The sequence below is a fragment of the Salminus brasiliensis genome, chromosome 13 (assembly GCF_030463535.1).
Source record: "Salminus brasiliensis chromosome 13, fSalBra1.hap2, whole genome shotgun sequence".
Classification (NCBI taxonomy): Eukaryota; Metazoa; Chordata; class Actinopteri; order Characiformes; family Bryconidae; genus Salminus; species Salminus brasiliensis.
In genome coordinates this window covers 14,170,749-14,196,802 of record NC_132890.1, presented here as the reverse complement: position 1 = coordinate 14,196,802, position 26,054 = coordinate 14,170,749, and positions in this window count along the sequence as shown.

The following is a 26,054-nucleotide window of genomic DNA, read 5'->3' as shown; positions in this document are numbered from 1 at the left end:
GCTGTGTAACAGGTAAGTGATCATTCCATTTCTATACATGTATTGACTTTTTTTCATGTCATACAGGTTCGCCAGACCCCTTTGACTGGTTCACTTTGAAGCTAGCTGAAGTTCTGATGATCTGCAACTGGAGAAGGCTGACGGTTCGTATGCGTCTGTGTAACAGGTAAGTGATCATTCAGTCTCTATACATGTATTGACTCTCTTGTCATACAGGTTTGCAGAACCACATAATCGACTCCCTCTCTGAAGTTGGACTAACAAGGCTCTTTACATCTGCATCACCATTTACAACTATGGCTGGCTGGCTGATGTTCTGACGACCTGCAGCTGTATGAGGGTGACTGTTCGTATGCATCTGTGTAACAGGTAAGTGATCATTCAGTTTCTATACATTTATTGACTCTCTTTCTTGTCATACAGAATTGCAGAACCACATAATCGACTCCCTCTCTGAAGCTGGACTAACATGGTTCTATGCATCTGCATCACCGTTTACAACTATGGTTGGCTGGCTGACTTTCTGTCGATCTGCAACAGTATGAGGGTGACTGTTCGTATACAGCTGTATTGACTTTTTTTCTTGTCATACAGGTTCGACGGACCCCTTTGACTGGTTCACTTTGAAGCTGGCTGAAGTTCTGTTGATCTGCAACTGTAGGAGGCTGACATTTCGTATGCATCTGTGTAAAAGTAAGTGATCATTTAGTTTCTATACATGTATTGACTTTTTTTCTTGTCATACAGCTTCGCAGGACCCCTTGACTGGTTCACTTTGAAGCTGGATGCAGACAACAAGGGATTTGACGACTGCAAATGTATGTGGTTGTCTGCATCTCCATCTGGAACTTTGGCTGGCTGAAGTTCTGATGATCTGCAACTGTAGCAGGCTGACTGTTCGTATTCATCTGTGTAACAGGTAAGTGATCAATCAGTTTCTATACATGTATTGACTTTTTTTCTTGTCATACAGGTTTGCAGGACCCCTTGACTGGTTCACTTTGAAGCTGGCTGAAGTTCTGATGATCTGCAACTGTAGGAGGCTGACTGTTCGTATGCATCTGTGTAACAGGTAAGTGATCATTTAGTTTCTATACATGTATTGACTTTTTTTCTTGTCATACAGGTTCGCCGGACCCCTTGACTGGTTCACTTTGAAGCTGGCTGAAGTTCTGATGATCTGCAACTGGAGAAGGCTGACGGTTAGTATGCGTCTATGTAACAGGTAAGTGATCATTCAGTCTCTATATATGTATTGACTCTCTTTCTTGTCATACAGGTTCGCAGGACCCCATAATCAAATCCCTTTCTGAAGGTGGACTTACAAGGTTCTGTACATCTGCATCTCCGTTTACAACTATGGCTGCCTGGCTGACTTTCTGTCCCTCTGCAACTGTATGAGGCTGACTGATTGTATGCAGCTGTGTAACAGGTAAGTGATCATTCAGTTTCTATACATGTATTCCCTATCTTTTTTTGCCATACAGGTTCGCCGGACCCCTTTGACTGGTTCACTTTGAAGCTGGCTGAAGTTCTGATGATCTGTAACTGGAGAAGGCTGACGGTTCGTATGCGTCTGTGTAACAGGTAAGTGATCATTCAGTCTCTATACATGTATTGACTCTCTTTCTTGTCAAACAAGTTCGCAGGACCCCTTGACTGGTTCACTTTGAAGCTGGATGCAGACAACAAGGGCTTTGACGACTGCAAGTGAATGTGGTTGTCTGCATCTCCATCTGCAACTTTGGCTGGCTGAAGTTCTGATGATCTGCAAATATATGAGGCTGACTGTTCGTATGCATCTGTGTAACAGGTAAGTGATCATTCAGTTTCTATACATGTATTCTCTATCTTTTTTTGTCATACAGGCTCGCAGGACCAAACGACTGGCTCACTTTGAAGCTGGATGCAGACAACAGGGTCTTGCCAACTGCAAATGTATGTGGTTGTCTGCATCTCCATCTGGAACTTTGGTTGGCTGATGTTCTGACGATCTGCAGCTTTATGAGGGTGACTGTTCGTATGCAGCTGTGTAACAGGTAAGTAATCATTCAGTTTCTATACATGGATTCTCCATCTTTTTTTGTGATACATGTTCGCAGGACCACACGACTGGCTTAGTTTGAAGCTGAATGCAGACAACAAGGGACTTGCCTTCTGCAAATGTATTTTGTTGTTTGCATCCAGCTTCAATCTGGAGCCTTGGCTGGTTGATTTTCTGATGATCTGCAAATGTAGGAGGCTGACTGTTCGTATGCCTCTGTGTAACAGGTAAGTGTTCATTCAGTTTCTATACATGTATTGACTTTTTTTCTTGTCATACAGGTTTGACGGTCCCCATTGACTGGTTCACTTTGAAGCTGGCTGAAGTTCTGATGATCTGTAAATGTAGGATGCTGACTGTTCGTATGCATCTGTGTAACAGGTAAGTGATCATTTAGTTTCTATACATGTATTGACTTTTTTTCTTGTCATACAGGTTCGCAGGACCCCTTGGCTGGTTCACTTTGAAGCTGGCTGAAGTTCTGATGATCTGCAACTGGAGAAGGCTGACGGTTCGTATGCGTCTGTGTAACAGGTAAGTGATCATTCAGTCTCTATACATGTATTGACTCTTACTTGTCATACAGGTTTGCAGAACCACACGACTGGCTCAGTGTGATGCTGGATGCAGACAACAAGGGACTTACCTTCTGCAAATGTATTTTGTTGTCTGCATCCAGCTTCAATCTGGAGCTTTGGCTGGTTTATGTTCTGATGATCTGCAACTGTATGAGGCTGACTGTTCGTATGCATCTGTGTAACAGGTAAGTGATCATTCCGTTTCTATACATGTATTGACTCTCTTTCTTGTCATACAGGTTTGCAGAACCACATAATCGACTCCCTCTCTGAAGTTGGACTAACAAATTTCTTTACATCTGCTTCTCCGTTTACAACTATGGCTGGCTGGCTGACTTTCTGTCCCTCTGCAACTGTATGAGGATAACTGTTCGTATGCCTCTGTGTAACAGGTAAGTGATCATTCAGTCTCTATACATGTATTGACTCGCTTTCTTGTCATACAGGTTCGCCGGAGCCCTTTGACTGGTTCACTTTGAAGCTGGCTGAAGTTCTGATGATCTGCAACTGTAGGAGGCTGACTGTTCGTATGCAGCTGTGTAACAGGTAAGTGACCATTCAGTTTCTATACATGTATTGACTCTCTTTCTTGTCATACAGGTTCGCAGGACACCATGATCGACTCCCTCTCTGAAGGTGAACTAACAAGGTTCTATACATCTGACTCACTGTTTACAACTATGGCTGGCTAGTTGGGTTTCCGTCCATCTGCAATTGTATTAGGCTGACTGTTCGCATACAGCTGTGTAACAGGTAAGTGATCATTCAGTTTCTATACATGTCTTGACTCTCTTTCTTGTCATACATGTTTGTAGAACCACATAATCGACTCCCTCTCTGAAGTTGGACTAACAAGGTTCTATGCATCTGCATCACTGTTTACAACTATGGCTGGCTGGCTGATTTCTGTCGATCTGCAACAGTACGAGGGTGACTGTTCGTATGCAGCTGTGTAACAGATAAGTGATCATTCAGTTTCTTTACATGTATTGACTTTCTTTTTTGTCATACAGGTTTGCAGGACACCATGACCGAATCCCTTTCTGAAGGTGGACCTGCAACTGTATAAGGATGACTCTTCGTATGCATCTGTGTAAAAGGTAAGTGATCATTCAGTTTCTATACATGTATTGACTTTTTTTCTTCTCATACAGGTTCGCAGGACCCCTTGACTAGTTCACTTTGAAGCTGGTTGAAGTTCTGATGATCTGCAAATATATGAGGCTGACTGTTCATATGCATCTTTGTAACAGGTAAGTGATCATTCAGTTTCTATACATGAATTGACTCTCTTTCTTCTCGTACAGGTTCGCAGGACACCATGATCGACTCTATCTCTGAAGTGGGACTAACAAGGTTCTATACATCTGGTTCACTGTTTACCACTATGGCTGGCTAGTTGGGTTTCCGTCCATCTGCGACTGTATTAGGCTGACTGTTCGCATACAGCTGTGTAACAGGTAAGTGATCATTCAGTTTCTATACATGTATTGAATCTCTTTCTTGTCATACAGGTTCGCAGGACCCCATGATCAAATCCCTTTCTGAAGGTGGACTTACAAGGTTCTGTACATCTGCATCTTCGTTTAAAAGTATGGCTGGCTGGCTGGCTTTCCATCCATCTGCAACTGTATTAGGCTGAATAATCGCATACACGTTTGTAACACGTAAGTGATCATTCAGTTTCTATACATGTATTGACTTTTTTTTTGTCATACAGGTTCGCCAGACTCCTTGACTGGTTCACTTTGAAGCTGGTTGAAGTTCTGATGATCTGCAACTGTAGGAGGCTGACTGTTCGTATGCATCTGTGTAACAGGTAAGTGATCATTCAGTTTCTATACATGTATTGACTTTTTTTCTTGTCATACAGGTTTGCAGGACCCCTTGACTGGTTCACTTTGAAGCTGGCTGAAGTTCTGATGATCTGCAACTGGAGAAGGCTGACGGTTCGTATGCGTCTGTGTAACAGGTAAGTGATCATTCAGTTTCTATACATGTATTGACTCTCTTTCTTGTCATACAGGTTCGCAGGACCCCTTGACTGGTTCACTTTGAAGCTGGATGCAGAAAACAAGGGATTTGACGACTGCAAATGTATATGGTTGTCTGCATCTCCATCTTGAACTTTGGCTGGCTGAAGTTCTGATGATCTGCAACTGTACGAGGCTGACTCTTCGCATACAGCTGTGTAACAGGTAAGTGATCATTCAGTTTCTATACATGTATTGACTCTCTTTCTTGTCATACAGGTTCGCAAGACATCATGACCGAATCCCTTTTTGAAGGTGGACTATCAAGGTTATGGACATCTGCGTCACCGTTTACATCAATGGCTGGCTGGCTGGCTTTCCATCCATCTGCAACTGTATTAGACTGACTGTTCGTATGCATCTATGTAACAGGTAAGTGATCATTTAGTTTCTATACATGTATTGACTTCTTGTCATACAGGTTCGCCGGACCCCTTGACTGGTTCACTTTGAAGCTGGTTGAAGTTCTGATGATCTGCAAATATATGAGGCTGACTGTTCATATGCATCTTTGTAACAGGTAAGTGATCTTTCAGTTTCTATACATGTATTGACTCTCTTTCTTGTCATACAGGTTCGCAGGACCCCTTGACTGGTTCACTTTGAAGCTGGTTAAAGTTCTGATGATCTGCAAATATGAGGCTGACGGTTCGTATGCGTCTGTGTAACAGGTAAGTGATCATTCAGTCACTTTACATGTATTGACTCTCTTTCTTGTCATACAGGTTTGCAGAACCACATAATTGACTCCTTCTCTCAAGCTGAACTAAAAAGGTTCTATGCATCTGCATCACCGTTTACAACTATGGCTGGCTGGCTGACTTTCTGTCGATCTGCAACAGTATGAGGGTGACTGTTCGTATGCAGCTGTGTAACAGGTAAGTGATCATTCAGTTTCTATACATGTATTGACTTTTTTTCTTGTCATACAGGTTCGACGGACCCCTTTGACTGGTTCACTTTGAAGCTGGCTGAAGTTCTGATAAACTGCAACTGTAGGAGGCTGAATTTTCGCATGCATCTGTGTAACAGGTAAGTGATCATTCAGTCTCTATACATGTATTGACTCTTTTTCTTGTCAAAGAAGTTCGCAGGACCCTTTGACTGGTTCACTTTGAAGCTGGATGCAAACAACAAGGGATTTGACGACTGCAAATGTATGTGGTTGTCTGCATCTCCATCTGGAACTTTGGCTGGCTGAAATTCTGATGATCTGCAAATATATGAGGCTGACTGTTCGTATGCAGCTGTGTAACAGGTAAGTGATAATTCAGTTTCTATACATGTATTGATTTTTTTTTCTTGTCATACAGGTTCATAGGACCTTTTGAATGGTTCACTTTGAAGCTGGATGCAGACAACAAGGGACTTGCCTTCTGCAAATGTATTTTGTTGTCTGCATCTAGCTTCAATCTGGAACTTTGGCTGGCTGATGTTCTTATGATCTGCAACTGTATGAGGCTGACTGTTCGTATGCAGCTGTGTAACAGGTAAGTGATCATTCAGTTTCTTTACATGTATTGACTTTCTTTTTTGTCATACAGGTTTGCAGGACACCATGACCGAATCCCTTTCTGAAGGTGGACCTGCAACTGTATGAGGATGACTCTTCGTATGCATCTGTGTAAAAGGTAAGTGATCATTCAGTTTCTATACATGTATTGACTTTTTTCTTGTCATACAGGTTCGCAGGACCCCTTGACTAGTTCACTTTGAAGCTGGTTGAAGTTCTGATGATCTGCAAATATATGAGGCTGACTGTTCATATGCATCTTTGTAACAGTTAAGTGATCATTCAGTTTCTATACATGAATTGACTCTCTTTCTTCTCGTACAGGTTCGCAGGACACCATGATCGACTCCATCTCTGAAGTGGGACTAACAAGGTTCTATACATCTGGTTCACTGTTTACAACTATGGCTGGCTAGTTGGGTTTCCGTCCATCTGCGACTGTATTAGGCTGACTGTTCGCATACAGCTGTGTAACAGGTAAGTGATCATTCAGTTTCTATACATGTATTGAATCTCTTTCTTGTCATACAGGTTCGCAGGACCCCATGATCAAATCCCTTTCTGAAGGTGGACTTACAAGGTTCTGTACATCTGCATCTTCGTTTAAAAGTATGGCTGGCTGGCTGGCTTTCCATCCATCTGCAACTGTATTAGGCTGAATAATCGCATACACGTTTGTAACACGTAAGTGATCATTCAGTTTCTATACATGTATTGACTTTTTTTCTTGTCAAACAAGTTCGCAGGACCCCTTGACTGGTTCACTTTGAAGCTGGATGCAGACAACAAGGGCTTTGACGACTGCAAGTGAATGTGGTTGTCTGCATCTCCATCTGCAACTTTGGCTGGCTGAAATTCTGATGATCTGCAAATATATGAGGCTGACTGTTCGTATGCAGCTGTGTAACAGGTAAGTGATAATTCAGTTTCTATACATGTATTGATTTTTTTTTCTTGTCATACAGGTTCGTAGGACCTTTTGAATGGTTCACTTTGAAGCTGGATGCAGACAACAAGGGACTTGCCTTCTGCAAATGTATTTTGTTGTCTGCATCTAGCTTCAATCTGGAACTTTGGCTGGCTGATGTTCTTATGATCTGCAACTGTATGAGGCTGACTGTTCCTATGCAGCTGTGTAACAGGTAAGTGATCATTCAGTTTCTTTACATGTATTGACTTTCTTTTTTGTCATACAGGTTTGCAGGACACCATGACCGAATCCCTTTCTGAAGGTGGACCTGCAACTGTATGAGGATGACTCTTCGTATGCATCTGTGTAAAAGGTAAGTGATCATTCAGTTTCTATACATGTATTGACTTTTTTCTTGTCATACAGGTTCGCAGGACCCCTTGACTAGTTCACTTTGAAGCTGGTTGAAGTTCTGATGATCTGCAAATATATGAGGCTGACTGTTCATATGCATCTTTGTAACAGTTAAGTGATCATTCAGTTTCTATACATGAATTGACTCTCTTCTCGTACAGGTTCGCAGGACACCATGATCGACTCCATCTCTGAAGTGGGACTAACAAGGTTCTATACATCTGGTTCACTGTTTACAACTATGGCTGGCTAGTTGGGTTTCCGTCCATCTGCGACTGTATTAGGCTGACTGTTCGCATACAGCTGTGTAACAGGTAAGTGATCATTCAGTTTCTATACATGTATTGAATCTCTTTCTTGTCATACAGGTTCGCAGGACCCCATGATCAAATCCCTTTCTGAAGGTGGACTTACAAGGTTCTGTACATCTGCATCTTCGTTTAAAAGTATGGCTGGCTGGCTGGCTTTCCATCCATCTGCAACTGTATTAGGCTGAATAATCGCATACACGTTTGTAACACGTAAGTGATCATTCAGTTTCTATACATGTATTGACTTTTTTTCTTGTCAAACAAGTTCGCAGGACCCCTTGACTGGTTCACTTTGAAGCTGGATGCAGACAACAAGGGCTTTGACGACTGCAAGTGAATGTGGTTGTCTGCATCTCCATCTGCAACTTTGGCTGGCTGAAGTTCTGATGATCTGCAAATATATGAGGCTGACTGTTCGTATGCATCTGTTTAACAGGTAAGTGATCATTCAGTTTCTATACATGTATTCTCTATCTTTTTTTGTCATACAGGCTCGCAGGACCAAACGACTGGCTCACTTTGAAGCTGGATGCAGACAACAGGGTCTTGCCAACTGCAAATGTATGTGGTTGTCTGCATCTCCATCTGGAACTTTGGTTGGCTGATGTTCTGACGATCTGCAGCTTTATGAGGGTGACTGTTCGTATGCAGCTGTGTAACAGGTAAGTAATCATTCAGTTTCTATACATGGATTCTCCATCTTTTTTTGTGATACATGTTCGCAGGACCACACGACTGGCTTAGTTTGAAGCTGGATGCAGACAACAAGGGACTTGCCTTCTGCAAATGTATTTTGTTGTTTGCATCCAGCTTCAATCTGGAGCCTTGGCTGGTTGATTTTCTGATGATCTGCAAATGTAGGAGGCTGACTGTTCGTATGCATCTGTGTAACAGGTAAGTGATCATTCAGTTTCTATACATGTATTCTCCATCTTTTTTTGTCATACATGTTCGCAGGACCACATGACTGGCTTAGTTTGAAGCTGGATGCAGACAACAAGGGACTTGCCTTCTGCAAATGTATTTTGTTGTTTGCATCCAGCTTCAATCTGGAGCTTTGGCTGGTTGATTTTCTGATGATGTGCAAATATATGAGGCTGACTGTTTGTATGCAGCTGTGTAACAGGTAAGTGATCATTCAGTTTCTATACATGTATTGACTCTCTTTCTTGTCGTACAGGTTCGCAGGACCCCATGATCAAATCCCTTTCTGAAGGTGGACTTACAAGGTTCTGTACATCTGCATCTTCGTTTAAAAGTATGGCTGGCTGGCTGGCTTTCCATCCATCTGCAACTTTATTAGGCTGAATAATCGCATACACGTTTGTAACACGTAAGTGATCATTCAGTTTCTATACATGTATTGACTTTTTTTCTTGTCATACAGGTTCGACGGTCCCCATTGACTGGTTCACTTTGAAGCTGGCTGAAGTTCTGATGATCTGTAAATGTAGGATGCTGACTGTTCGTATGCATCTGTGTAACAGGTAAGTGATCATTCAGTCTCTATACATGTATTGACTCTTACTTGTCATACAGGTTTGCAGAACCACATAATCGACTCCCTCTCTGAAGTTGGACTAACAAGGTTCTATGTATCTGCATCACCGTTTACAAATATGGCTGGCTGGCTGACTTTCTGTCGATCTGCAACTGTATGAGGGTGACTATTCGTATGCAGCTGTATAACAGGTAAGTGATCGTTCAGTTTCTATACATGTATTGACTCTCTTTCTTGTCATACAGGTTCGCAGGACACCATGATTGACTCCCTCTCAGAAGGGGGACTAACAAGGTTCTATACATCTGGTTCACTGTTTACAACTGTGGCTGGCTAGATGGGTTTCCATCCATGTGCGACTGTATTAGGCTGACTGTTCGCATTCAGCTGTGTGACACGTAAGTTATCATTCAGTTTTTATACATGTTTTGACTTTTTTTTTCTTGTCATACAGGTTCGCAGGACCACACGACTGGCTCACAGTGTGATGCTGGATGCAGACAACAAGGGACTTACCTTCTGCAAATGTATTTTGTTGTCTGCATCCAGCTTCAATCTGGAGCTTTGGCTGGTTGATGTTCTGATGATCTGCAACTGTATGAGGCTGACTGTTCGTATGCAGCTGTGTAACAGATAAGTGATCATTCAGTTTCTTTACATGTATTGACTTTCTTTTTTGTCATACAGGTTTGGAGGACACCATGACCGAATCCCTTTCTGAAGGTGGACCTGCAACTGTATGAGGATGACTCTTCGTATGCATCTGTGTAAAAGGTAAGTGATCATTCAGTTTCTATACATGTATTGACTTTTTTTCTTGTCATACAGGTTCGCAGGACCCCTTGACTAGTTCACTTTAAAGCTGGTTGAAGTTCTGATGATCTGCAAATATATGAGGCTGACTGTTCATATGCATCTGTGTAACAGGTAAGTGACCATTCAGTTTCTATACATGTATTGACTCTCTTTCTTGTCATACAGGTTTGCAGAAAGACATAATCGACTCCCTCTCTGATGTTGGACTAACAAGTTTCTTTACATCTGCTTCTCCGTTTACAACTATGGCTGGCTGGCTGACTTTCTGTCCCTCTGCAACTGTATGAGGATGACTGTTCGTATGCCTCTGTGTAACAGGTAAGTGATCATTCAGTCTCTATACATGTATTGACTCGCTTTCTTGTCATACAGGTTCGCCGGAGCCCTTTGACTGGTTCACTTTGAAGCTGGCTGAAGTTCTGATGATCTGCAACTGTAGGAGGCTGACTGTTCGTATGCAGCTGTGTAACAGGTAAGTGACCATTCAGTTTCTATACATGTATTGACTCTCTTTCTTGTCATACAGGTTCGCAGGACACCATGATCGACTCCCTCTCTGAAGGTGAACTAACAAGGTTCTATACATCTGACTCACTGTTTACAACTATGGCTGGCTAGTTGGGTTTCCGTCCATCTGCAATTGTATTAGGCTGACTGTTCGCATACAGCTGTGTAACAGGTAAGTGATCATTCAGTTTCTATACATGTCTTGACTCTCTTTCTTGTCATACATGTTTGTAGAACCACATAATCGACTCCCTCTCTGAAGTTGGACTAACAAGGTTCTATGCATCTGCATCACTGTTTACAACTATGGCTGGCTGGCTGATTTCTGTCGATCTGCAACAGTACGAGGGTGACTGTTCGTATGCAGCTGTGTAACACGTAAGTGATCATTCAGTTTCTTTACATGTATTGACTTTTTCTTGTCATAGAGGTTCGCCGAACCCCTTTGACTGGTTCACTTTGAAACTGACTGAAGTTCTGATAATCTGCAACTGTAGGAGGCTGACTGTTTGTATGCAGCTGTGTAAGAGGTAAGTGATCATTCAGTTTCTATACATGTATTGACTCTCTTTCTTGTCATACAGGTTCGCAGGACCCCATGATCAAATCCAAATTCTGAAGTTGGACTAACAAGGTTCTCTTCATCTGCATCACCGTTTACATCTATGGCTGGCTGGCTGGCTTTCCATCCATCTGCAACTGTATTAGGCTGACTCATCGCATATACCTGTGTAACACGCAAGTGATCATTCAATTTCTATACATGTATTCTCTATCTTTTTTTGTCATACTGGCTCACTTTGAAGCTGGATGCAGACAACAAGGGATTTGACGACTGCAAATGTATGTGGTTGTCTGCATCTCCATCTGGAACTTCGGTCACTGAAGTTCTGATCTGCAACTGTAGGAGGCTGAATGTTCGCATACAGCTTTGTAACAGGTAAGTGATCATTCAGTTTCTATACATGTATTGACTTTTTTTCTTGTCATACAAGTTTGCAGGACCTTTTGACTGGTTCACTTTGAAGCTGGATGCAGACAACAAGGGACTTGCCAACTGCAAATGTATGTGGTTGTCTGCATCTCCATCTGGAACTTTGGCTGGCTGAGGTTCTGATTATCTGAAACTGTATTAGGTTGACTAATCGCATACACCTGTATAACAGGTAAGTGTTCATTCAGTTTATGTACATGTATTGACTCTCTTTCTTGTCTTTCAGGTTCGCAGGACACCATGACCGAATCCCTTTCTGAAGGTGGACTAACAAGGTTCTTTACATCTGCATCTCCGTTTACAACTATGGCTGCCTGGCTGACTTTCTGTCCCTCTGCAACTGTATGAGGGTGACTGTTCGTATGCAACTGTATAAGAGGTAAGTGATCATTCAGTTTCTATACATGTATTGACTCTCTTTCTTGTCATACAGGTTCGACGGTCCCCATTGACTGGTTCACTTTGAAGCTGGCTGAAGTTCTGATGATCTGTAACTGTTGGAGGCTCACTGTTCGTATGCATCTGTGTAACAGGTAAGTAATCATTTAGTTTCTATACATGTATTGACTTTTTTTCTTGTCATACAGGTTCGCAGGACCCCTTGACTGGTTCACTTTTAAGCTGGCTGAAATTCTGATGATCTGCAACTGGAGAAGGCTGACGGTTTGTATGCGTCTGTGTAACAGGTAAGTGATCATTCAGTCTCTATACATGTATTGACTCTTTCTTGTCATACAGGTTTGCAGAACCACATAATCGACTCCCTCTCTGAAGTTGGACTAACAAGGTTCTTTACATATGCATCTCTGTTTACAACTATGGCTGCCTGGCTGACTTTCTGTCCCTCTGCAACTGTATGAGGGTGACTGTTCGTATGCAGCTGTATAACAGGTAAATGATCATTCAGTTTCTATACATGTATTGAATCTCTTTCTTGTCATACAGGTTCACAGGACCCCATGATCAAATCCCTTTCTGAAGTTGGACTAACAAGATTCTGTACATCTGCATCACAGTTTACATCTATGGCTGGCTGGCTGGCTTTCCTTCCATCCATCCATTAGGCTGAATAATTGCATACACCTGTGTAACACGTAAGTGATCATTCAGTTTCTATACATGTATTGACTTTTTTTTTTGTCATACAGGCTCGCAGGACCACACGACTGGCTCACATTGAAGCTGGATGCAGACAACAGAGTCTTGCCAACTGCAAATGTATGTGGTTTTCTGCATCTCCATCTAGAACTTTGGTTGGCTGATGTTCTGACGATCTGCAACTGTATGAGGGTGTCTGTTTGTATGCAGCTGTATAACAGGTAAGTGATCATTCAGTTTCTATACATGTATTGACTTTTTTTCTTGTCATACAGGTTCGCAGGACCTTTTGACTGTTTCACATTGAAGCTGGATTCAGACAACAAAGGACTTGCCAACTGCAAATGTATGTGGTTGTCTGTATCTCCATCTGGAATTTTTGGCTGGCTGATGTTCTGATGATCTGAAACTGTATGTGGGTGACTGTTCGTATGCATCTGCGTAACAGGTAAGTGATCATTCAGATTCTGTACATGTATTCTCTATCTTTTTTTTGTCATACAGGCTCGCAGGACCACACAACTGGCTCACTTTGAAGCTGGGACAACAAGGGACTTGCCTTCTGCAAATGTATGTTGTTGTCTGCATCTCCATCTGGAATTTTTGGCTGGCTGATGTGCTGACGATCTGCAACTGTATTAGGTTGACTAATCGCATACACCTGTGTAACACGTAAGTGATCATTCAGTTTCTATACATGTATTGATTTTTTTTCTTGTCATACAGGTTCGCAGGACCTTTTGACTGGTTCACTTTGAAGCTGGATGCAGACAACAAGGGACTTGCCTTCTGCAAATGTATTTTGTTGTCTGCATCCAGCTTCAATCTGGAACTTTGGCTGGCTGATGTTCTTATGATCTGCAACTGTATGAGGCTGACTGTTCGTATGCAGCTGTGTAACAGGTAAGTGATCATTCAGTTTCTTTACATGTATTGACTTTCTTTTTTGTCATTCAGGTTTGCAGGACACCATGACCGAATCCCTTTCTGAAGGTGGACCTGCAACTGTATGAGGATGACTGTTCGTATGCATCTGTGTACAAGTAAGTGATCGTTCAGTTTCTATACTTGTATTGACTTTTTTTTTCTTGTCATACAGGTTCGACGGACCCCTTTGACTGGTTCACTTTGAAGCTGGCTGAAGATCTGATGATCTGCAACTGTAGGAGGCTGACTGTTCGTATGCATCTGTGTAACAGGTAAGTGATCATTCAGTTTCTATACATGTATTGACTTTTTTTCTTGTCATACAGGTTTGCAGGACCCCTTGACTGGTTCATTTTAAAGCTGGTTGAAGTTCTGATGATCTGCAACTGTAGGAGGCTGAATTTTCGCATGCATCTGTGTAACAGGTAAGTGATCATTTAGTTTCTATACATGTATTGACTTTTTTTCTTGTCATACAGGTTCGCAGGACCCCTTGACTGGTTCACTTTGAAGCTGGATGCAGACAACAAGGGATTTGACGACTGCAAATGTATGTGGTTGTCTGCATCTCCATCTGGAACTTTGGTTGGCTGAAGTTCTGATGATCTGCAACTGTATGAGGATGACTGTTCGTATGCATCTGTGTAACAGGTAAGTGATCATTCAGTTTCTATACATGTATTCCCTATCTTTTTTTGCCATACAGGTTCGCCGGACCCCTTTGACTGGTTCACTTTGAAGCTGGCTGAAGTTATGATGATCTGCAACTGCATGAGGATGACTGTTCGTATGCATCTGTGTAACAGGTAAGTGATCATTCAGTTTCTATACATGTATTCTTCATCTTTTTTTGTCATACATGTTCGCAGGACCACACGACTGGCTTAGTTTGAAGCTGGATGCAGACAACTTGCATTCTGCAAATGTATTTTGTTGTCTGCATCCAGCTTCAATCTGGAGCTTTGGCTGGTTGATGTTCTGACGACCTGCAGCTGTATGAGGGTGACTGTTCGTATGCAGCTGTGTAACAGGTAAGTGATCATTCAGTTTCTATACATGTATTAACTCTCTTTCTTGTCATACAATTTCGCAGGACCCCATGATCAAATCCCTTTCTGAAGCTGGACTAACAAGGTTCTGTTCATCTGCATCACCATTTACATCTATGGCTGGATGGCTGGCATTCCATCCATCTGCAACTGTAGGAGGCTGACTGTTCGCTTACAGCTTTGTAACAGGTAAGTGATCATTAAATTTCTATACATATATTGACTCTCTTTCTTGTCATACAGGTTCGCAGGACACCATGACCGAATCCCTTTCTAAAGGTGGACTAACAAGGTTCTTTACATCTGCATCTCAGTTTACAACTATGGCTGGCTGGCTGGCTTTGCATCCATCTGCAACTGTATTAGGCTGACTCATCGCATACACCTGTGTAACACGTAAGTGATCATTCAGTTTCTATAAATGTATTGACTTTTTTTCTTGTCATACAGGTTTGCAGGATCTTTTGACTGATTCACTTTGTAGATGGATGTAGAAAACAAGGGACTAGCCAACTGCAAATGTATGTGGTTGTCTGCATCTCCATCTGGAACTTTGGCTGGCTGAGGTTCTGATGATCTGCAACTGTTAGGCTGACTAATCGCATACACCTGTATAACAGGTAAGTGGTCATTCAGTTTATATACATGTATTGACTCTCTTGTTATACAGTTTCGCAGGACACCATGACCGAATCCCTTTTTGAAGGTGGACTATCAAGGTTATGTACATATGCATCTCAGTTTACAACTATGGCTGGCTGACTTTCTGTCGATCTGCAACTGTATGAGCATGACTGTTCGTATGCATCTGTGTAACAGGTAAGTGATCGTTCAGTTTCTATACATGTATTGACTTTTTTTCTTGTCATACAGGTTCGCAGGACAACGTGATCGACTCCCTCTCTGAAGGTGGACTAACAAGGTTCTATACATCTGATTCACTGTTTACAACTATGGCTGGCAAGTTGGGTTTCCGTCCATCTGCAACTGTATTAGGCTGAATAATCGCATACACCTGTGTAACACGTAAGTGATCATTCAGTTTCTATACATGTATTGACTTTTTTTCTTGTCATACAGGTTCGACGGTCCCCATTGACTGGTTCACTTTGAAGCTGGCTGAAGTTCTGATGATCTGTAAATGTAGGATGCTGACTGTTCGTATGCATCTGTGTAACAGGTAAGTGATCATTTAGTTTCTATACATGTATTGACTTTTTTTCTTGTCATACAGGTTCGCAGGACCCCTTGACTGGTTCACTTTGAAGCTGGCTGAAGTTCTGATGATCTGTAAATGTAGGATGCTGACGGTTCGTATGCGTCTGTGTAACAGGTAAGTGATCATTCAGTCTCTATACATGTATTGACTCTCTTTCTTGTCATACATGGTTGTAGAACCACATAATCGACTCCCTCTCTGAAGTTGGACTAACAAGGTTCTATGCATCTGCATCACTGTTTACAACTATGGCTGGCTGGCTGATTTCTGTCGATCTGCAACAGTACGAGGGTGACTGTTCGTATGCAGCTGTGTAACACGTAAGTGATCATTCAGTTTCTTTACATGTATTGACTTTTTCTTGTCATAGAGGTTCGCCGAACCCCTTTGACTGGTTCACTTTGAAACTGACTGAAGTTCTGATAATCTGCCACTGTAGGAGGCTGACTGTTTGTATGCAGCTGTGTAACAGGTAAGTGATCATTCAGTTTCTATACATGTATTGACTCTCTTTCTTGTCATACAGGTTCGCAGGACCCCATGATCAAATCCAAATTCTGAAGTTGGACTAACAAGGTTCTCTTCATCTGCATCACCGTTTACATCTATGGCTGGCTGGCTGGCTTTCCATCCATCTGCAACTGTATTAGGCTGACTCATCGCATACACCTGTGTAACACGTAAGTGATCATTCAATTTCTATACATGTATTCTCTATCTTTTTTTGTCATACTAGCTCACTTTGAAGCTGGATGCAGACAACAAGGGATTTGATGACTGCAAATGTATCTGGTTGTCTGCATCTCCATCTGGAACTTTGGTTGGCTGATGTTCTGACGATCTGCAGCTTTATGAGGGTGACTGTTCGTATGCAGCTGTGTAACAGGTAAGTAATCATTCAGTTTCTATACATGGATTCTCCATCTTTTTTTGTCATACATGTTCGCAGGACCACACGACTGGCTTAGTTTGAAGCTGGATGCAGACAACAAGGGACTTGCCTTCTGCAAATGTATTTTGTTGTTTGCATCCAGCTTCAATCTGGAGCCTTGGCTGGTTGATTTTCTGATGATCTGCAAATGTAGGAGGCTGACTGTTCGTATGCATCTGTGTAACAGGTAAGTGATCATTCAGTTTCTATACATGTATTCTCCATCTTTTTTTGTCATACATGTTCGCAGGACCACATGACTGGCTTAGTTTGAAGCTGGATGCAGACAACAAGGGACTTGCCTTCTGCAAATGTATTTTGTTGTTTGCATCCAGCTTCAATCTGGAGCTTTGGCTGGTTGATTTTCTGATGATGTGCAAATATATGAGGCTGACTGTTTGTATGCAGCTGTGTAACAGGTAAGTGATCATTCAGTTTCTATACATGTATTGACTCTCTTTCTTGTCGTACAGGTTCGCAGGACCCCATGATCAAATCCCTTTCTGAAGGTGGACTTACAAGGTTCTGTACATCTGCATCTTCGTTTAAAAGTATGGCTGGCTGGCTGGCTTTCCATCCATCTGCAACTTTATTAGGCTGAATAATCGCATACACGTTTGTAACACGTAAGTGATCATTCAGTTTCTATACATGTATTGACTTTTTTTCTTGTCATACAGGTTCGACGGTCCCCATTGACTGGTTCACTTTGAAGCTGGCTGAAGTTCTGATGATCTGTAAATGTAGGATGCTGACTGTTCGTATGCATCTGTGTAACAGGTAAGTGATCATTCAGTCTCTATACATGTATTGACTCTTACTTGTCATACAGGTTTGCAGAACCACATAATCGACTCCCTCTCTGAAGTTGGACTAACAAGGTTCTATGTATCTGCATCACCGTTTACAAATATGGCTGGCTGGCCTACTTTCTGTCGATCTGCAACTGTATGAGGGTGACTATTCGTATGCAGCTGTATAACAGGTAAGTGATCGTTCAGTTTCTATACATGTATTGACTCTCTTTCTTGTCATACAGGTTCGCAGGACACCATGATTGACTCCCTCTCAGAAGGGGGACTAACAAGGTTCTATACATCTGGTTCACTGTTTACAACTGTGGCTGGCTAGATGGGTTTCCATCCATGTGCGACTGTATTAGGCTGACTGTTCGCATTCAGCTGTGTGACACGTAAGTTATCATTCAGTTTTTATACATGTTTTGACTTTTTTTTTCTTGTCATACAGGTTCGCAGGACCACACGACTGGCTCACAGTGTGATGCTGGATGCAGACAACAAGGGACTTACCTTCTGCAAATGTATTTTGTTGTCTGCATCCAGCTTCAATCTGGAGCTTTGGCTGGTTGATGTTCTGATGATCTGCAACTGTATGAGGCTGACTGTTCGTATGCAGCTGTGTAACAGATAAGTGATCATTCAGTTTCTTTACATGTATTGACTTTCTTTTTTGTCATACAGGTTTGGAGGACACCATGACCGAATCCCTTTCTGAAGGTGGACCTGCAACTGTATGAGGATGACTCTTCGTATGCATCTGTGTAAAAGGTAAGTGATCATTCAGTTTCTATACATGTATTGACTTTTTTTCTTGTCATACAGGTTCGCAGGACCCCTTGACTAGTTCACTTTAAAGCTGGTTGAAGTTCTGATGATCTGCAAATATATGAGGCTGACTGTTCATATGCATCTGTGTAACAGGTAAGTGACCATTCAGTTTCTATTCATGTATTGACTCTCTTTCTTGTCATACAGGTTTGCAGAAAGACATAATCGACTCCCTCTCTGATGTTGGACTAACAAGTTTCTTTACATCTGCTTCTCCGTTTACAACTATGGCTGGCTGGCTGACTTTCTGTCCCTCTGCAACTGTATGAGGATGACTGTTCGTATGCCTCTGTGTAACAGGTAAGTGATCATTCAGTCTCTATACATGTATTGACTCGCTTTCTTGTCATACAGGTTCGCCGGAGCCCTTTGACTGGTTCACTTTGAAGCTGGCTGAAGTTCTGATGATCTGCAACTGTAGGAGGCTGACTGTTCGTATGCAGCTGTGTAACAGGTAAGTGACCATTCAGTTTCTATACATGTATTGACTCTCTTTCTTGTCATACAGGTTCGCAGGACACCATGATCGACTCCCTCTCTGAAGGTGAACTAACAAGGTTCTATACATCTGACTCACTGTTTACAACTATGGCTGGCTAGTTGGGTTTCCGTCCATCTGCAATTGTATTAGGCTGACTGTTCGTATACAGCTGTGTAAAAGGTAAGTGATCATTCAGTTTCTATACATGTCTTGACTCTCTTTCTTGTCATACATGTTTGTAGAACCACATAATCGACTCCCTCTCTGAAGTTGGACTAACAAGGTTCTATGCATCTGCATCACTGTTTACAACTATGGCTGGCTGGCTGATTTCTGTCGATCTGCAACAGTACGAGGGTGACTGTTCGTATGCAGCTGTGTAACACGTAAGTGATCATTCAGTTTCTTTACATGTATTGACTTTTTCTTGTCATAGAGGTTCGCCGAACCCCTTTGACTGGTTCACTTTGAAACTGACTGAAGTTCTGATAATCTGCAACTGTAGGAGGCTGACTGTTTGTATGCAGCTGTGTAAGAGGTAAGTGATCATTCAGTTTCTATACATGTATTGACTCTCTTTCTTGTCATACAGGTTCGCAGGACCCCATGATCAAATCCAAATTCTGAAGTTGGACTAACAAGGTTCTCTTCATCTGCATCACCGTTTACATCTATGGCTGGCTGGCTGGCTTTCCATCCATCTGCAACTGTATTAGGCTGACTCATCGCATATACCTGTGTAACACGCAAGTGATCATTCAATTTCTATACATGTATTCTCTATCTTTTTTTGTCATACTTGCTCACTTTGAAGCTGGATGCAGACAACAAGGGATTTGACGACTGCAAATGTATGTGGTTGTCTGCATCTCCATCTGGAACTTCGGTCACTGAAGTTCTGATCTGCAACTGTAGGAGGCTGAATGTTCGCATACAGCTTTGTAACAGGTAAGTGATCATTCAGTTTCTATACATGTATTGACTTTTTTTCTTGTCATACAAGTTTGCAGGACCTTTTGACTGGTTCACTTTGAAGCTGGATGCAGACAACAAGGGACTTGCCAACTGCAAATGTATGTGGTTGTCTGCATCTCCATCTGGAACTTTGGCTGGCTGAGGTTCTGATTATCTGAAACTGTATTAGGTTGACTAATCGCATACACCTGTATAACAGGTAAGTGTTCATTCAGTTTATGTACATGTATTGACTCTCTTTCTTGTCTTTCAGGTTCGCAGGACACCATGACCGAATCCCTTTCTGAAGGTGGACTAACAAGGTTCTTTACATCTGCATCTCCGTTTACAACTATGGCTGCCTGGCTGACTTTCTGTCCCTCTGCAACTGTATGAGGGTGACTGTTCGTATGCAACTGTATAAGAGGTAAGTGATCATTCAGTTTCTATACATGTATTGACTCTCTTTCTTGTCATACAGGTTCGACGGTCCCCATTGACTGGTTCACTTTGAAGCTGGCTGAAGTTCTGATGATCTGTAACTGTTGGAGGCTCACTGTTCGTATGCATCTGTGTAACAGGTAAGTAATCATTTAGTTTCTATACATGTATTGACTTTTTTTCTTGTCATACAGGTTCGCAGGACCCCTTGACTGGTTCACTTTTAAGCTGGCTGAAATTCTGATGATCTGCAACTGGAGAAGGCTGACGGTTTGTATGCGTCTGTGTAACAGGTAAGTGATCATTCAGTCTCTATACATGTATTGACTCTTTCTTGTCATACAGGTTTGCAGAACCACATAATCGACTCCCTCTCTGAAGTTGGACTAACAAGGTTCTTTACATATGCATCTCTGTTTACAACTATGGCTGCCTGGCTGACTTTCTGTCCCTCTGCAACTGTATGAGGGTGACTGTTCGTATGCAGCTGTATAACAGGTAAATGATCATTCAGTTTCTATACATGTATTGAATCTCTTTCTTGTCATACAGGTTCACAGGACCCCATGATCAAATCCCTTTCTGAAGTTGGACTAACAAGATTCTGTACATCTGCATCACAGTTTACATCTATGGCTGGCTGGCTGGCTTTCCTTCCATCCATCCATTAGGCTGAATAATTGCATACACCTGTGTAACACGTAAGTGATCATTCAGTTTCTATACATGTATTGACTTTTTTTTTTGTCATACAGGCTCGCAGGACCACACGACTGGCTCACATTGAAGCTGGATGCAGACAACAGAGTCTTGCCAACTGCAAATGTATGTGGTTTTCTGCATCTCCATCTAGAACTTTGGTTGGCTGATGTTCTGACGATCTGCAACTGTATGAGGGTGTCTGTTTGTATGCAGCTGTATAACAGGTAAGTGATCATTCAGTTTCTATACATGTATTGACTTTTTTTCTTGTCATACAGGTTCGCAGGACCTTTTGACTGTTTCACATTGAAGCTGGATTCAGACAACAAAGGACTTGCCAACTGCAAATGTATGTGGTTGTCTGTATCTCCATCTGGAATTTTTGGCTGGCTGATGTTCTGATGATCTGAAACTGTATGTGGGTGACTGTTCGTATGCATCTGCGTAACAGGTAAGTGATCATTCAGATTCTGTACATGTATTCTCTATCTTTTTTTTGTCATACAGGCTCGCAGGACCACACAACTGGCTCACTTTGAAGCTGGGACAACAAGGGACTTGCCTTCTGCAAATGTATGTTGTTGTCTGCATCTCCATCTGGAATTTTTGGCTGGCTGATGTGCTGACGATCTGCAACTGTATTAGGTTGACTAATCGCATACACCTGTGTAACACGTAAGTGATCATTCAGTTTCTATACATGTATTGATTTTTTTTCTTGTCATACAGGTTCGCAGGACCTTTTGACTGGTTCACTTTGAAGCTGGATGCAGACAACAAGGGACTTGCCTTCTGCAAATGTATTTTGTTGTCTGCATCCAGCTTCAATCTGGAACTTTGGCTGGCTGATGTTCTTATGATCTGCAACTGTATGAGGCTGACTGTTCGTATGCAGCTGTGTAACAGGTAAGTGATCATTCAGTTTCTTTACATGTATTGACTTTCTTTTTTGTCATTCAGGTTTGCAGGACACCATGACCGAATCCCTTTCTGAAGGTGGACCTGCAACTGTATGAGGATGACTGTTCGTATGCATCTGTGTACAAGTAAGTGATCGTTCAGTTTCTATACTTGTATTGACTTTTTTTTTCTTGTCATACAGGTTCGACGGACCCCTTTGACTGGTTCACTTTGAAGCTGGCTGAAGATCTGATGATCTGCAACTGTAGGAGGCTGACTGTTCGTATGCATCTGTGTAACAGGTAAGTGATCATTCAGTTTCTATACATGTATTGACTTTTTTTCTTGTCATACAGGTTTGCAGGACCCCTTGACTGGTTCATTTTAAAGCTGGTTGAAGTTCTGATGATCTGCAACTGTAGGAGGCTGAATTTTCGCATGCATCTGTGTAACAGGTAAGTGATCATTTAGTTTCTATACATGTATTGACTTTTTTTCTTGTCATACAGGTTCGCAGGACCCCTTGACTGGTTCACTTTGAAGCTGGATGCAGACAACAAGGGATTTGACGACTGCAAATGTATGTGGTTGTCTGCATCTCCATCTGGAACTTTGGTTGGCTGAAGTTCTGATGATCTGCAACTGTATGAGGATGACTGTTCGTATGCATCTGTGTAACAGGTAAGTGATCATTCAGTTTCTATACATGTATTCCCTATCTTTTTTTGCCATACAGGTTCGCCGGACCCCTTTGACTGGTTCACTTTGAAGCTGGCTGAAGTTATGATGATCTGCAACTGCATGAGGATGACTGTTCGTATGCATCTGTGTAACAGGTAAGTGATCATTCAGTTTCTATACATGTATTCTTCATCTTTTTTTGTCATACATGTTCGCAGGACCACACGACTGGCTTAGTTTGAAGCTGGATGCAGACAACTTGCATTCTGCAAATGTATTTTGTTGTCTGCATCCAGCTTCAATCTGGAGCTTTGGCTGGTTGATGTTCTGACGACCTGCAGCTGTATGAGGGTGACTGTTCGTATGCAGCTGTATGCATCACCATTTACATCTATGGCTGGATGGCTGGCATTCCATCCATCTGCAACTGTAGGAGGCTGACTGTTCGCTTACAGCTTTGTAACAGGTAAGTGATCATTAAATTTCTATACATATATTGACTCTCTTTCTTGTCATACAGGTTCGCAGGACACCATGACCGAATCCCTTTCTAAAGGTGGACTAACAAGGTTCTTTACATCTGCATCTCAGTTTACAACTATGGCTGGCTGGCTGGCTTTGCATCCATCTGCAACTGTATTAGGCTGACTCATCGCATACACCTGTGTAACACGTAAGTGATCATTCAGTTTCTATAAATGTATTGACTTTTTTTCTTGTCATACAGGTTTGCAGGATCTTTTGACTGATTCACTTTGTAGATGGATGTAGAAAACAAGGGACTAGCCAACTGCAAATGTATGTGGTTGTCTGCATCTCCATCTGGAACTTTGGCTGGCTGAGGTTCTGATGATCTGCAACTGTTAGGCTGACTAATCGCATACACCTGTATAACAGGTAAGTGGTCATTCAGTTTATATACATGTATTGACTCTCTTGTTATACAGTTTCGCAGGACACCATGACCGAATCCCTTTTTGAAGGTGGACTATCAAGGTTATGTACATATGCATCTCAGTTTACAACTATGGCTGGCTGACTTTCTGTCGATCTGCAACTGTATGAGCATGACTGTTCGTATGCATCTGTGTAACAGGTAAGTGATCGTTCAGTTTCTATACATGTATTGACTTTTTTTCTTGTCATACAGGTTCGCAGGACAACGTGATCGACTCCCTCTCTGAAGGTGGACTAACAAGGTTCTATACATCTGATTCACTGTTTACAACTATGGCTGGCAAGTTGGGTTTCCGTCCATCTGCAACTGTATTAGGCTGAATAATCGCATACACCTGTGTAACACGTAAGTGATCATTCAGTTTCTATACATGTATTGACTTTTTTTCTTGTCATACAGGTTCGACGGTCCCCATTGACTGGTTCACTTTGAAGCTGGCTGAAGTTCTGATGATCTGTAAATGTAGGATGCTGACTGTTCGTATGCATCTGTGTAACAGGTAAGTGATCATTTAGTTTCTATACATGTATTGACTTTTTTTCTTGTCATACAGGTTCGCAGGACCCCTTGACTGGTTCACTTTGAAGCTGGCTGAAGTTCTGATGATCTGTAAATGTAGGATGCTGACGGTTCGTATGCGTCTGTGTAACAGGTAAGTGATCATTCAGTCTCTATACATGTATTGACTCTCTTTCTTGTCATACATGGTTGTAGAACCACATAATCGACTCCCTCTCTGAAGTTGGACTAACAAGGTTCTATGCATCTGCATCACTGTTTACAACTATGGCTGGCTGGCTGATTTCTGTCGATCTGCAACAGTACGAGGGTGACTGTTCGTATGCAGCTGTGTAACACGTAAGTGATCATTCAGTTTCTTTACATGTATTGACTTTTTCTTGTCATAGAGGTTCGCCGAACCCCTTTGACTGGTTCACTTTGAAACTGACTGAAGTTCTGATAATCTGCCACTGTAGGATGCTGACTGTTCGTATGCATCTGTGTAACAGGTAAGTGATCATTCAGTTTCTATACATGTATTGACTCTCTTTCTTGTCATACAGGTTCGCAGGACCCCATGATCAAATCCAAATTCTGAAGTTGGACTAACAAGGTTCTCTTCATCTGCATCACCGTTTACATCTATGGCTGGCTGGCTGGCTTTCCATCCATCTGCAACTGTATTAGGCTGACTCATCGCATACACCTGTGTAACACGTAAGTGATCATTCAATTTCTATACATGTATTCTCTATCTTTTTTTGTCATACTAGCTCACTTTGAAGCTGGATGCAGACAACAAGGGATTTGATGACTGCAAATGTATCTGGTTGTCTGCATCTCCATCTGGAACTTTGGTTGGCTGATGTTCTGACGATCTGCAGCTTTATGAGGGTGACTGTTCGTATGCAGCTGTGTAACAGGTAAGTAATCATTCAGTTTCTATACATGGATTCTCCATCTTTTTTTGTCATACATGTTCGCAGGACCACACGACTGGCTTAGTTTGAAGCTGGATGCAGACAACAAGGGACTTGCCTTCTGCAAATGTATTTTGTTGTTTGCATCCAGCTTCAATCTGGAGCCTTGGCTGGTTGATTTTCTGATGATCTGCAAATGTAGGAGGCTGACTGTTCGTATGCATCTGTGTAACAGGTAAGTGATCATTCAGTTTCTATACATGTATTCTCCATCTTTTTTTGTCATACATGTTCGCAGGACCACATGACTGGCTTAGTTTGAAGCTGGATGCAGACAACAAGGGACTTGCCTTCTGCAAATGTATTTTGTTGTTTGCATCCAGCTTCAATCTGGAGCTTTGGCTGGTTGATTTTCTGATGATGTGCAAATATATGAGGCTGACTGTTTGTATGCAGCTGTGTAACAGGTAAGTGATCATTCAGTTTCTATACATGTATTGACTCTCTTTCTTGTCGTACAGGTTCGCAGGACCCCATGATCAAATCCCTTTCTGAAGGTGGACTTACAAGGTTCTGTACATCTGCATCTTCGTTTAAAAGTATGGCTGGCTGGCTGGCTTTCCATCCATCTGCAACTTTATTAGGCTGAATAATCGCATACACGTTTGTAACACGTAAGTGATCATTCAGTTTCTATACATGTATTGACTTTTTTTCTTGTCATACAGGTTCGACGGTCCCCATTGACTGGTTCACTTTGAAGCTGGCTGAAGTTCTGATGATCTGTAAATGTAGGATGCTGACTGTTCGTATGCATCTGTGTAACAGGTAAGTGATCATTCAGTCTCTATACATGTATTGACTCTTACTTGTCATACAGGTTTGCAGAACCACATAATCGACTCCCTCTCTGAAGTTGGACTAACAAGGTTCTATGTATCTGCATCACCGTTTACAAATATGGCTGGCTGGCCTACTTTCTGTCGATCTGCAACTGTATGAGGGTGACTATTCGTATGCAGCTGTATAACAGGTAAGTGATC